General features: G+C 47.1%; 1 protein-coding gene across 11 annotated transcripts in view; it reads right to left on the reverse strand.

The window, feature by feature from the left end:
• Positions 1-947: 947 nt before the first annotated feature.
• Positions 948-14,354, reverse strand: part of LRATD2 (LRAT domain containing 2) — a 135,566-nt gene continuing 122,159 nt past the window's right edge. For 5 of the 11 annotated variants that reach the window (XM_047842455.1, XM_047842453.1, XM_047842448.1 and 2 more), the window contains 2 exons: positions 6,045-6,221; positions 948-2,627 (listed from right to left, as the gene is read on the reverse strand). The gene's annotated coding sequence lies outside the window, so the exon portion shown is untranslated. Of the gene's footprint in view, positions 2,628-6,044; positions 6,222-8,851; positions 8,978-14,354 lie in introns of all 11 variants that reach the window. The other 6 variants (XM_047842450.1, XM_047842457.1, XM_047842449.1 and 3 more) reach the window with 6 other exon arrangements.

Consider the following 14,354-nt stretch of genomic DNA (forward strand, 5'->3'; position numbering starts at 1 on the left):
CTCCAGAGCCCAGCACGGTGCCTGGGAGACTGATGCTGGTTCAGCCCTTGTGGAATGAACTAAAGAATGAATGAAGAATTCCTATTTCATATTTGTAGAAGCTAACTAAACCTAGAAGAGCTACAGACGAGAATGGAGCCAGCAGAGGGACAGATCGCTTAATACGCGCCATTTAATCCTCAAAACCGTTTTCCGTGACCAGCCTGATCTCTGGTTCCACAAGCTCCCCTAACAGTTTTTGCAGAGCCCAGACTTGGGCAGCTGCGGTTAAGATACGCCAAGGAAAGGAGCAAAAAGCAGGCTCTTGTTCCTTTAGTAAATGGACTTGCTACACTTTTTTTTTTTTAAGTACAGAGCTGTTTTGAGATCATTCCTAAGTGAGAGCTCTGTGGGGAAGAAGAGTGAATGGTTGTTTAAGGCAGTTGCAAGGCTGCAGAGACGGCTGGAGGAACGGCCACAGATCGAACCAGGTCGGAAGGAGGCAGAAACAGATCAATGAAGGAGACTGGGCTGCCTCACATCTCAGACACCTGGGGTGGGACAGAAAGACGAAGCAAGCTTGCAGACAGGGAAGATTAGAAAGGGAGCGGGGGAGGGGAGGCATGAGAGGGCCAGCAGGCACAGTAATAGGAGTTTGTTCTCCTGACTAGCAGGGAGCATCGCAGCCCCCACAGTGGGGTGGGCATGCCTGCTGCAGGGGCCTCCTAACCAGTGTCCATGCCTCTGGCTTCTCGCGGATCCAGCCAGTACTCCCCACGCTGCTCTGGGTTAGCATGAATGGCAAGAAACCTGTGTTCTAATCCAAGCTTTAGAAGAATGCCGTCAGGTAGAAACATAATGCAAGCCACGTCTGTTATGTTATAGTTTCTAACAGCCACGTGAACAAGGCAAAAGAAGACACAGGTGATCTTATTTTTGATAATACATTTAATTTAGCCAAAAGTTTCCAAAATGTCATCATTTCAACAATACTTATGTTCCTACGGAGTCAATGAAATCCTGTGTGTATTTACACTGAAAGCACACTCCGGTCAGACTGGCCCCATTTCAAGGGCTTCGTGGGCACAGGAGGGGAGTGGCTACTACATAGGACAAGGCAGGGCTGCTGGGTGACCCCGAGCGTGACACTCCACGTCTCTGAGCCTCAGTTATTTTCCTCCATAAAATGAAGTTTGGGCTCACAGCATTTCTAAGTTACCTTCAATACATTACGGACACACGTTATCAGCAAAGTAAAGCTCTGTTTCATAGCAAGGGGCTCCACCTCCCACTCTGGCCAGCTGGTTGGAAGATGTGCAACAGAGGCTGATATTTCCAAACAGCAATACAGATCCACTCAGATGACCAGGGAGTAGGCACAGGGGACAGTCCCTGCAGCACAGCCATTGCCTGTGCAGATCTGGAGCTAGAAATGTCAAGTTTGTGGCCGTACGCCCCGCAGCATTCTTTTGTGGTGTCCTCAATCTGCAGAGATGAGAAAAGGGACATTAACTTCCACAAACCATGCAGCTGCTACTAGCAATGAGGGCATCAAAGACAGAACCTTTATAATCAGGAAACCCAAAGACCTTAAGGGTCCAATTGGTTGCCTAAGTTCCTTAAGAGAATTTAACTAGTATTTCTTCTGGAAGGTACACTGCTGGAGGTCACACGTTTGCTGTACTGGTGGCAAAGAAGGTGGGGGGAAGGGAGGGGTCTCCCTTCCAGGAGAACTATTCCCCAGAAGATTTTTCTCCACTGCCAAACTCTGCAAAGACAAGTGCACATTCCGGCCATGCAGCTGGCTTATTATAGAATTCTCTGGAAGCTGTCCAAGTTGGGTAGAATCGTGCCTCACCTATACTCTGACTCTAACTTGCCTGAGCACATCATCCCCCATCCTCTTACCTGCCTGACTTAGAACCCGTTCCCTGTGTGCAGCCGCACAGTCTCGCTTCTTCCTACCCATGCTCTGCCTTTTGCAAATGCAGCGCTGACTTGAATGCCCCCCGGCCCTTCTCCACATTGCAGAACGCATCTCAATATTCAGCTCACAAAACTTGCAGTATTTCCTCTGTGAAGACTGTCGTAAGCAGTGACTTCTGTGTTTCCACGGCTCTTTGCACGGTATCAGTGCCACAGTGCTTCTCAGTGACGTGCACCAAACTCCCCACGGTGTGGAAATGGACAGACCAGAGTTCAGATCCCGACTCTGCCATTAACAAGCTTTGTGCCTCTTGAGCAAATTACTTAACTTCTTGCAGATTCCTCCTAAATAAAATGGGGACCAAAATAACTACCCGCTGACGCTGCCAGGTTGTTTTAGCTAATCTTCACAAGATGCCACTCAATGGTGTTTATTAAAGCTGATAGCATTGGAAGCACCAGATGCTTGTGCCTTAGTCCATTCAAAAGACATTTACTGAGCAGCTCTTAAGGGCTGGCACTATTGTCGAGGAAAAGGAGAAAGTCTGGTAAATAAGTGAGTCAGTCCCTGCCTGGGAGCAGCTCGTTACCTCAATGCACAAGCTTCAGTTTTTGATGCTGGAACACGAGCTCCTCTGGAAGGCGCGCAAGCAGTCGGTGACTGCCTTTGGTAACTGGGCTCTGTCGGGACACCTGTCGCCAGGCTGGAGAAAAGGAGACTGCTGGAAAGGAAACAAGACAAGGCTGTGTTCAGTAAGACGGGCCTCCCTAGGAGTCCACGTGGAACCGACAACAGCTTAACACCATCTAGAACATGCCCTGCCCCTACCTCATTGACTTCCCATTTCAGAGAAGGCTCTGCCCCGCCTGAGAACTGGGAGCCACAGCTGAAAGTCAGCAGGGCCAGCACATGGTTTCAGGAGGATCGTGACAAAACACATCTCCCCTACCCCGATAGGCCCAGTTTTCATGTAATGAAAGGAGAGAGGGTGCATGAGTTCATGCTGACTTAGCCATGCCTCCCTCAGGTAGACTAAGATTTGGGAAGACGAAAGGAATGTGTTTCTTCTCTAAGAAAGGAGGTATCCTGGAGCGGAGAGTGGCTATCACTCTTGTGAGGGGTCGGCGGAGGTGGGGGGAGTTTCCAGAGACACCCAGGGGGCTGTGATGGAGGAGGGGTCAGCAGGGGCAGGGCCAGGGGCAAGGTGGGGGGGGGGGTGCGGTGTGAGCAGAGAAGTCAGGGAGGAGCCGGTCTGGCAGTGAGGTAGAACACATAACCCCAGGCAGACTCCTCTGGAAATAGTAAGTTCCTCCCAGACGTTAGACTCAGGTAAGCAGAAGTCTTCCAGACCCCCTCTTGCTGTAGAGAGGGGACTCAACTGCGGCGCCCAATCCTGACACCTTCAGTTGACAGGACTAGATGGCATGGACAGCCCGGAGAGCAGGTGGCTAACACCACAAAGTAGGCCTCAAGCTTGCAAAGCAGAGCCCTGGGTGGTGGGACAGAGGAGGTGCTTTCCAACCTCCACCCCAGGAATTGGGATCCCCTAGGGCTCTCTCCTCCCAGGAGACTCCATCTGCCCCCAGGGAACTGGGTGGCAGCTGCTTCTGGTACTCAGTAAGCTGCAAATTTGCACTCACAGTGCAATACGGTGGGCTTGCTTCCTAAGCATGTTACAGATGGAGAGAGCTCAGTGGTCCTCGCTACCTTCCTTACTGCTAACCATTTTTCCCTTGGTAGGAAAGATACCCGGGTGTACACATGGGCATTAAAGTCAGAGAAGATGAGAGAGACAGAGAGAAGATATCTCTGGAAGCTCTGATTCAAAACAAAACAAGTCATTTAAACAAGGACGCAAGCCTCGGTTAGCTGCAAAACTGCCCTAACCTGAATAATACTTGGTGACAAACAGTGGCATTTATGCAGATGAATGGGAGACAGAAGTGCTCACCGAGCATCCTGGGGACTGTGTCATTAAAAAGATGGGGAGGAAATGCAGCCATTTCTGCACAAACCAAGCACAAATCCAAAATGGGAATGCAAAGTGGTGCAGCCACTCTGGAGAAGAGCATCGAGGTTCCTCAAAAAAGCTGAAAATAGAACTACCTTATGACCCAGCAATTGCACTATTAGGTATTTACTCAAAGGATACCAAAATACAAATTTGAAGTAGTACATGCACCCCAATGTTTATAGCAGCATCATCAGCAACAGCAAGCTATGGGAAGAATCCAAATGCCCATATATATGTATATATATAATATATATGTGTATGCATATATATATAATATATATGTGTATGCATATATATATATACACACACATATACATATATACACATATATGTGTGTGTATATACATATAAATATATACACATATATGTGTATATATACATATACATATATACGTATGTGTATATATACATATACGTATACACACGTGTGTGTGTGTGTGTGTATATATATATATATATATATAGCATGGAATATTACTCAGCCATCAAAAAGAACGAAATCTTGCCATTTGCAATGACGTGGATGGAGCTAGAGTGTATCATGCTAAGCAAAATAAGTCAATCAGAGAAAAACAAGTACCATATGATTTCACTCTATGTGGACTTTAAGAAACAAAACAGATGAACATATGGGAAGGGGCGGAGGAGGAAAGAGAAGAAAGAGAAACAAACGATGAGAGGCTCTTAAAGATAGAGAACACGCTGAGGATTGATGGAGGGAGGTGGGTGGGGAATGGTCTAGATGGGTGATGGCTACTAAGGAGGACTCCTGTTGTGATGAGCACTGGGTGTTGTACATAAGTGATGAATCACTGAATTCTACCTCTGAAACCAATATTACATTGTATGTTAGCTTATTGGAATATATAAAAAAAAAAAAGACAAAAACCAACCAACCAAACAAACAAACACAAAATAGGGAATGAGAAGGAGGATGGGTGAATGAGAGTGGCCTATCACACCTCCAGTTCCCTCTGCCAGGGTCACCCTGAGAACTCAGGGAGCTGCCACTCAAATGCACCTCTGGGGAGACAGGAAAGAGAAGTGACCGTGAATCAGAAGTTTAGTGGGCAAGTCTCGGACCTGCCCCTCGGGAGTGGTCTCAGAAAGTCTCCCAACACCTTGTTTGCCAGATTGTGAAGCATCCTCTCTCTTCGGGGCCTGGGTAATATGGCTCCACTTTCACATTCTGCTTTGTATATACGATTCCTTCTTCCAAACCCTGAGATTCTCCTTAGGTAAGAACTTTGTTTTACTCAGTCTCAATTTCTTACCCCCAGAGCCTACTTGGTATAGACTGGATGGAAGAAAGGAAGGGAGGGGAGAAGGGAGGGAAAAAGGAAGAGGGAAGGAAAAGTCTGCTGCACGAGGCGGCATGGGATACTGCACACATCTCTTTCTTTAAGTCAAATCTGGTGGGATCAGGTATTCTGGGTTCTCGATTCAGACCACACAGTGTCAATTCCTGGCCAAGCTAGCTAGCTGTATGACCTTTGGCAAGTTTCTCATACTCTCTGTGCCTCAGTCTTCTTGGGGATAAATGGCGAATTGTGATAGCATCCCTTTCTTAGGGCCGTCACGAGCACTGAATGACACAGTGTATAGAAATAGCTAATTACAGTGGCTGGCACTTATAGGTACACGCTAAATATTAGCAATCGTTGCTACGTAAAAAGAAGAAGTAATTAAAATAAAGCCGGTGTGGTTGAATCAAGTTGGGGGATACACAGCCCCATCTGTTCTACCTCCCTGCCTCGTCCCATGGTGCTGGAGAGAGCCCCTGTGCTCCCTTTGGGTATTAGAAATCTGCAGAAAGCAGTGAGAATCACCATAGAAAGGACTCAAGTGTGGAAATCAGACCTGGGTTCCAATCTCAGATTCATGACTTAGAAAAAAGGAAAGTTCCTGAACTTCTCTGAGTTTCAGTCCTCATCTGCAATTTAGGGATGAACGAATCCTTCCTGACAGATGTGAAGAAGAAATAAGGGAAAGTATGCAGAGCATTTAGAACAGTTCACTTGGGGGCTCGATGAATTCACTTCCCTCCCTGCTAAACACCCCCCTTACGCGTGCACGGTAGTTCATTATTATTTTCCAAGCGCGTAAAGAAAGTGTCTTACTTACACAGCCGCGAGGAATTTGACAACATCCAGCCCCGTTTGGACATGTGAGGTGGTCCTTTCCCTTGCTTGATGGACAGCAGTAAGTACTCAGGGTCTCCTGCAGCCAGACCTGTCAGCCTTCTGCCAACATCGGGGACAGACTGCCGTCTGACAGAACTGCCCCTTCCAGAGGCCACATCTTTAGCAGACAGCAAAAAAAGAAAAAAAAAAGAAAAAAAATGCAAATCAGGAAATATGTGGCTTTTGAAATCACTTTATCAATTGTCAGATTAGGGTTGCTCCAAGACAGCTAGTAACTGAGCAAATACGAAAAAAGGAAAAACTCACAAATTCCCAAGAAAAGTTTCATAAATGACTCAAGAACGACAGCTACCTCATTTCAAGTAAGATAGCAACCTGTTGCATAAAAAAAGAAAATTCCCAAACGTGTGTGGCAGTGCAAGTGGCTCCAAGACAGAGGGGAGGAAAGAACATTCCCTACACGGAGAAGAGACGGTTCCTGACTACTCTTTCCCTCCACTTTCCTCCTCCCTTCTAAAATCAGAGCTTGAAGCTAGATTTTAAAAAGGAAGGACAGAAATAGAGGAATCAAAACAACAGAGAGTATTATCTTTCATTCCCTAATTCCTTCAACAGACTGTTTTCCTGCTTTTTGCTAATTAATTTTGTAATCTGGAACATTTCTAACGTGTGTACAAATAGAATAACCCAATGAGGGGTGCCTAATTGGCTCAGTCGGTTGAGCTACCGACTCTTGATTTTGGCTCAGGTCATGGTCTCACGGTTCACGGGATGGAGCCCCCGTGTCAGACTCTGTGCTGACAGTGTGGAGACTGCTTGGGATTCTCTCTCCCTCTCTCTCTTCCCCTCCCCTGCTCTCTATGTCTCTCTCTTTCTCTCTCTGTGTCTTTCAAAATAAATAAATACACATTAAAAAAAAAAAAAGGAATAACCCAGTGAGTCTATCAACCGTTTTCAACAATTATTCAATCTTGTTCTACCTCTACCTACACTCACTTTCCCTCCTCCTGTACGATTTTTGAGGAAGATCTCAGACATCATATCATTTACTCCATAATATTTCATCCCAGCTGTATACTGAGCACCTTCTAGATAGGCTTACCCTGGCCAGGCAAAAACAGATGGGGAAGACTCTGGCCCTCACAAAGCTTGGAGGGAAACATGGATCTGGTGAAACATGCAAAGTTGAGGCATTTATGAAACAAATGTTGTAGCGTGTGATTAATGCCAGGCACAGTTCTCAGGGCTTTACAATATCAATTTATTTAAACGTAGTCCTCCAAAGTCCCCAGGGGGGTAGGTAAGATGATCTTCCCCATTTTACGAATGAGAAAGCTGAGGCACAGAGAGGCTAAGTGTTTTTGCCCAAGGTGACACAGCTAGTAAATGGTTGGGGCTGATGTGCACAAATTGCTACGAAGACACAGCAAAGGAAGCGGATCATTCTATCTGGGGCCACTGAGGAGTGAGTGGAAGTTCCCCATGTAGATAAGCAAAGTTTCCCACGTAGACAAGGGCGTGAACAGCGGTCCAGAAAAAGAAAGAGCTCAACACGCAGGAAGCAAGAGTTTTGGAACAGCTGGACCTGGAACTGGAAAGGCAGGTGAGACAGGGCTATGAAGGGCTTTCATGTGCCGAGTGGAACAGTGTGGACGTGCCATGGCCTCGGGACAGCCCGCAGAGCCTCAGCAGGTGAATGACAAGATCACATCATATTAGAAAGACAACTCTGAAAACTGCATGGAAGACAGACTGCAAGTGGGAGAAATAGAAGGGCTGTGCGTGTCCAGGTAAAGCTGGGAGGTGATCACGTCTGGACAAGAACCATGGAAGTAGGAATAGAATGAAAGATACAGAAATAGGAATCAAGGGACATGATGATGATCGGAACTTCCATTTCTCAGAGTGTTGGCAGAAGCCCAAAGCTCTGAACAATAAAGAGCAAGTACTGCGAGTTCTGAGACCGGTGCTGGACACGCCGACAAAGAAGCTGAGAAGTGACCGGACCCCGTTCTGAACCCTTCAGCCCACCCCCCACCACCTCCACTCCCCAGATAAGAGCTGCCTGGAGATTTCTCTGGGAGACATTTCTTCACGGAACATTGTTGGCAATATAAGGGAGGAATGCTCTCCCCTCTCAAGCCAAGAGAGGGAACTCAGTGGCCCCCAGGATCAACGGGACACCAGAGTAGTGGGGAAATTCTTGGATGCACATGAGAGTCTTCTCGAGTTGGGTGGGACAGAATGAGGTGACTGACTGTTACTCGGGGGGAGGGCTAGTGGGACCCACCAGCAGAGCCAGAATGCCACAGCAGGAGACACGAGGAGCTTCTGAGTTCATAGCAAAGGCATCAGATGGTTAAGAGACGGCCTGCCTGGGTTGCTGCTTCCCCGCAGGAAGAGGCTGCATTGTGCTGCTGGCAGCTGCTGAGAGGCGGTTGGAGAGGGCTGCTTAGAGGTACAGGATGAGAGCGCCTTGGAAGGGGCGATGAGTCACCACGGCAGGCCTGACCGCTCTCTGATGAAAGCCTTGCTTACAAGGGTAGCCCTTAACTGGTGTCGGCTGGTGACTGGGAAATCAGACCCTTTCCAGCATCCCCAGGACTGACCGCCGTTCTGGCTGTCTAGGCATAAACTGATCGCACAAACGGCATGGTTTATGCCAAACACGTGCTTCCCTTCCAGGAGTCTGGAATTGGGGGCTGTGCCGGGAAGAGGGACGTACGTACTGGCCTCCAGGGAAGACTCTGGTGAATGGTCTCTAATGAGCTTGTTGTCACAACTCACCGCTGGAGAGTTAAGCGTGTCCCGGGTGACCCCACCAGGGAGGACCTTTGGAAGCTTGCATCCGGTTTCCCCGACTGAGGCCCCACGTGTCTTTTCCCTTTGCTGGTCTTGCTCTTCACCCTTGCCCTGTAATGAATTATAGCTGTGAGGGCTACTCTGTGCTGAGTCTCTGCATCTTCCTCGTGATTCCCCAAATCTGACGGTGTTGCCAAAGAACTCACATAGCCCCCAAGAGAAGCAATGCCAGCATTTGGGTGTCGGCCAGATATAGGGGCACAGATGTCAGACGCGATAACATCGATCATGGAAAACCATTTTTAGATTTTAATTGCTCGGTTTTCTCCTTGAGCAGATCCTGGGGAGAGCAGAGGCCACGGGGGGCATGTGGGAGGAGGGGAGAAAGAGCAAATGAAAAAAAAAAAAAAAAAAAACAACCAGACGCAGAAGAGGGAGCCAGATGAAAAGTGTACACCCCCTCCCACTTTGCAGAGTCTGACCTGAGCTGGGCGGGAAGGAGAGTTGGCAGGAGGCCGGAGTGGGGGGGGGGGGGAGCGGGCAAGGGGGAGTTTGGGAGGAAAAACTGAACTAGAAATTAAGTTTTGCTATTTCTAATATCAAAAATAACCGTAAATAACTAGGAAGAGGTTAGAAAAGCCATGTGATCTTCTTGAAATGTTGTCAAGGATGGGAATGAAGGTCCAGAGTGTATATCTGAGGACAATATGGGAGAAGAATAAACCTATTTCCCCATTGGATTTTACCAAGTCCAGACCATCCAGTAGTACCAAAACCCACTTTCTAAACGTGAGCCAAGTGCTCCCTAAAACCACACAGGGCCTACAGGTAAGCACGTTCATCTGTAGTTCGAAGACCAGTGGCTTTGAATTCCAGCTTTGCTTTTTTAGCCATGCAGTTTTGGCAGAGGGTTCTTAATCTCTGAGCCTTCATTTCTGTTGTCCTAAAATGTGGTCTTGAATGTCAAACCTCACACACGGCTCATTGTGGGAAAGAACGAGAGAAGACACATTAAAGGGCCTACTCGCTTTGGAGGGCTCAGCAATAGAACCCTTCTCCTATTGGTCACCCACCCTCTTTCACCCTCTTTGGAGTTTTGTGAAATATTTGGAGGAGGAGGGACTCTGTGGGGTTGCGTGTTTTTATGGTCTTTCCTCTGTTGGTGGGAGTGAACGTTCGCGCAAGTTTGCCGAACGTGTAGTTGGGGAAGCTGCGATTTGGGCCCAGGAGACCTGGTTCCTCGACTGCCTCTCACAGGTGAGTCCAGCGGCCACCAGCACTGGCTCTGGGATGCTGTGTCCATTCCCAGCATGAACGTTGCTCGCTGTCTCTCCCATCACGCATCCCTGAAAGGGAATTTGGCTGTGTTTCCTTCCCTATTAACGTCACTCTGATGACAGATTGAAGTGTATGTTTTTCCATGAGGATAGACATATCCACATCCTTTCAAAGTACATCTCCATCCACGCCTTGGACAATACAGGTATGCCTGAAATTCAACGCGTGGAAAATACTGGATTTAAATAAAGCAAGTAGATGAAGGTATTCCTCAAGTGAAGGTAGCATTGCAAGCCACCCTTCAAGGCCATAGGATGTTTCTGGGAACCGGAGGGCCCATAGGCTATCCACCCAGCTGTGAAACTCAAGAGAGCCCGTTTCCATCAGGAACTGCCAGCTGGTCCTTCTGCCAACAAGAGCTTAAAACACTCCTAGCGCACAGTTCTTGGGTTTCCTTCTTATCTTTACCACTGCATATTTAGACCTGATGGGAGCGAGAATGCAAAACAGTAGAAACACGCATATTTAGCAAATATATTTTAGGCAAACTTTATGCCTCTCTGACCTTCATTTTCCTCTTCTGAGAATGAGGAAGACAGACTAGATCAGTGGTGTCTTAACCTTGCTGCATCTAGGATCATCTGGGAGCTTTTAAAAAATACAGATGCCCAGGCCCTCTGCTCACCAATTAAACTGGAATGTCTGAAGTGGCGGGGGGGGGCGGGCAGGGTACGGGTGTTTTCCACAAGCTACCAAGGTCATTCTGATAGGAAGCTCCCACCGGGCTACACGACGCTTGTTATTTCCACCTCTAATATTCCTTTTATGATCTTTTGTTTCAAGGGTGGCCATAAAACAGTGGGATGGCTTCCCATACCTCTCATGAAAAGCCACCTGAATGCCAATCTTTCTCTTTGTATAGTTGAAGGAATCCAGGCCAGCCTGTGGATTTGGGACTGACCAAGTCATAGCGTGGTTTTAGGAACTTTTCTACTGCTACACATCTGACAGGTAATGATGAAATCTAAGACCCAAGGAGTGAAGAAATCAAATGGGGGGCTTTTCGGGTCAGGCAAGGAACATAAATGTGTGACTGAAACCAGGCATAACAATAGACAGGGGTGGGTTTGTGGAACTAAAAAACATGTGCCTTGCCTATAGGCATTTAAACAAACTCCTTTTCTCCTTCCCACTCTCCCCTCCTTCCCTCCTTCCCTTCCTTCCCTCTGTCCCTTCCCTCCTTTCTTCCTACCTTCCTTCCTTCTTTCCTTCTTTTCTTCTTTCCTTCCTTCCTTCCCTACTTTTCTACTTTCTTCCCTTCCTTCCTTTCTTTCTTAAATATCATGTTGGCAGAATGAGAGACTAATCTGTGTGCTCACCTCATCTATGGGTCACCTGTTTAAGACCCCTGTTCAAGACATCCTGATACATTAGGGAAAAAAATAATGAAAATATTACAAAGACATCTGCCTCATTATTAGACCTGCAGTAGACAATAAAGTCATTCCACACTGCAGTAGACAATAAAATTGAGACATAGACAATAGGACCTACTGCCAAATGCTGCTCCAAACCTACTCAACCTCCTTTTCCTTCGTGCATTTCCATGGTTCTACAGATCTGGTTCCATAATCTTCAGTCCAATATCTGCTTACTGTTCTCTGGGTTCTGTACCATTCTGGTTTCCCTCCTGGGCTTACCATACCGCCTTCCCACATGGAATTTTGAGCAGAAGCTCACAATTTCATTCTCTCTCATGAAAGCATACAGCTTCAGGGAGGAGAGCCTCTCCAATCCCCCAACCCTGGAGAGTCTCCCAACCAGCCATCTCCTAACTCAGGGTTTCTCAGCCTCAGCATTATTGACATTTGGGGCCAGATCATTCTTTTGTGGGGGAGCTGTCCTAGGCATGGTAGGATGGTTAGCAGCATTTCTGACTCCTACCCGCTAGATGCCAGCAGCAATCCCTCCCACATTTCCCAGCATCCCATGTGGAATGGAGACCCACTGTTTTAAGTACACACAGCATCCCAGTGCCTGTGAGGAAAATGGTACAGTAAAGCTCCATCAGTTTGGGACATAGCCAGCATAATATCCAAGCTTCCAAAAGAGAGGCCCCAGCTGAAAAGGAAACAAGCTTCAGTATGATCAGCTGTGTCAGTTCTATTTAATTGTAAATTTGGACAGGCTCTGCTGAGTGAAGTACAGAATGTTTTTCGCCTTGGGCACTGATATTATATTAGAATAAAAGCAACCTGAGAGGCATTTGTTTTTGTGGAAAGTGTGTGCATGGGCAAATCTCTGCTCATCAGATTGTTTTGAATTAATGTGGAAACTATAAATAAAGTGCTCTCTCTTTTGGGGGCTGGCTTTGATCTATTGTTATCCCTCCCTTTTTAGAATTCTTTAAAGGCAATTTTCATTCAGATTCTTCATCAGTGAAGCAAGCGGACTTCAGTAATTCTGCTGAAAAGCCTCTGCCGCTTTCTGCACACAAGCTCCATGTCAATCAGCCAGCTAGCCTGTTCCCCTCCATGGCTGTCCCCCTAATGCCCCGGAGAATGGAGGGTGGATAGGCAGCTAGGCTGAGGTAACTTGGACAGGCGTGTAATGTGAAGAGAACAAGTCTGACTGACATTTTCTTCTTGTGTTAAGGTTATTGAATAATTATGCTAGAAGTAGTCAAAATCCTCACGTGCCCTGGAGAAAGGGGCACAAAAGAGTTGCCTGGGCGAGGGGCATGATTCAGAATCCTTGGGCCCAGTTGAGTCATTAACGACCGAATCTTCTGAAGCAGCCCACATTTCCGCAATTGTTGGAACCCACGCGTGAGAGGTGACATGAGCTTCCATTGCCGCAGGCACTTACAAGTCCAGAGTAATGGACCATTAGTGTGCCAAATGGGTATGGGAGGAGTGTGGAAGGAAGAAGAGAATGACCCCCTCCTCTGAAATAGTCCCAGCCCTGCCTCTTACTTGCTTTGTAATGTGACCTCCTCTGAGACTCAGTTTCTTTTTTTTTTTTTTTTAATTTTTTTTTTTCAACGCTTTTATTTTATTTTTGGGACAGAGAGAGACAGAGCATGAACGGGCGAGGGGCAGAGAGAGAGGGAGACACAGAATCGGAAACAGGCTCCAGGCTCTGAGCCATCAGCCCAGAGCCCGACGCGGGGCTCGAACTCCCGGACCGAGAGATCGTGACCTGGCTGAAGTCGGACGCTTAACCGACTGCGCCACCCAGGCGCCCCTGAGACTCAGTTTCTTTGCGTGTAAAATGAGGGCCATCATATTTTTTTTCAGAAAGACATCAACAACTTTAGAAATTTCTGTGGCAAGTGCTTGACATAATGCCTAGTTCATGGGAAGTCCCGCCTATCATCATCATTCTCTTCCTCCCCGTCCTCATCACTGTCATCACCATCACCATCATGACTGCCACCGTCATTCTTCGTAGGGCGATGAACGGCTTTGGTGGATATGTGCTAAACTCTTCTTCGTTTGTGGCAAAGAGGATTCTAGGTTATTCTTTCCATGGGATGCTTTGGCAGGAGGAGAGAACTTTTCTCAGTCTCTTATTTCTAGAGAAAAGTGAGAAGTTCCCCAGAGGTTTAGGTCCTCATAGACTTTCCAAGACTGAGTGGGTAATAGCAGCATTCACAAAGACTTAGTTCAAAGATCTAAAAGGCTATGGAGGGGGTTGTGCAAATCGAAAATATGCTTCCCTGCCTGTCTTTCCCTTAAAGAGCATGGGCTGTGATTTTATAGAAATCGAAGACTCACGTGTCAACAAATATCCTCTCCACTCCAACTGGCCTGCCAGAGTAAGTTAGAAAAACCACGTGGATTAAGGCATAGGCCATGGACAAAGAAGGCAAGTGCATGTGGAATCAAATACTGACTCCTCCCTGTAGTAGATGGGGGACCCTTACCATCTCTAAGCCTCATTGTTTTATTCTAAAAAGATGGGTAGAATAATTCTTATTTCACAGGGGATTCGTTTCTGGTGCAGCTTCGCTAGGATGTACGACGAACTAGAGAGGAGGATTGTATTCAGTGCAAGAAGTTCATTAAGTAAAAATGTTCTGATAACGAAGGGCTGTAAGATGCTGACACCGAGGCAACTGTTTTGCTCCAAGTCAGAGTTGAATACCAATGAGAGAGGAGACTTTCCTCCTCCTCTCAAGGTGGTGGCCACACTTTGTAAGGCTGGA

Source organism: Prionailurus viverrinus, chromosome F2 (assembly GCF_022837055.1).
Source record: "Prionailurus viverrinus isolate Anna chromosome F2, UM_Priviv_1.0, whole genome shotgun sequence".
Lineage (NCBI taxonomy): Eukaryota > Metazoa > Chordata > Mammalia > Carnivora > Felidae > Prionailurus > Prionailurus viverrinus.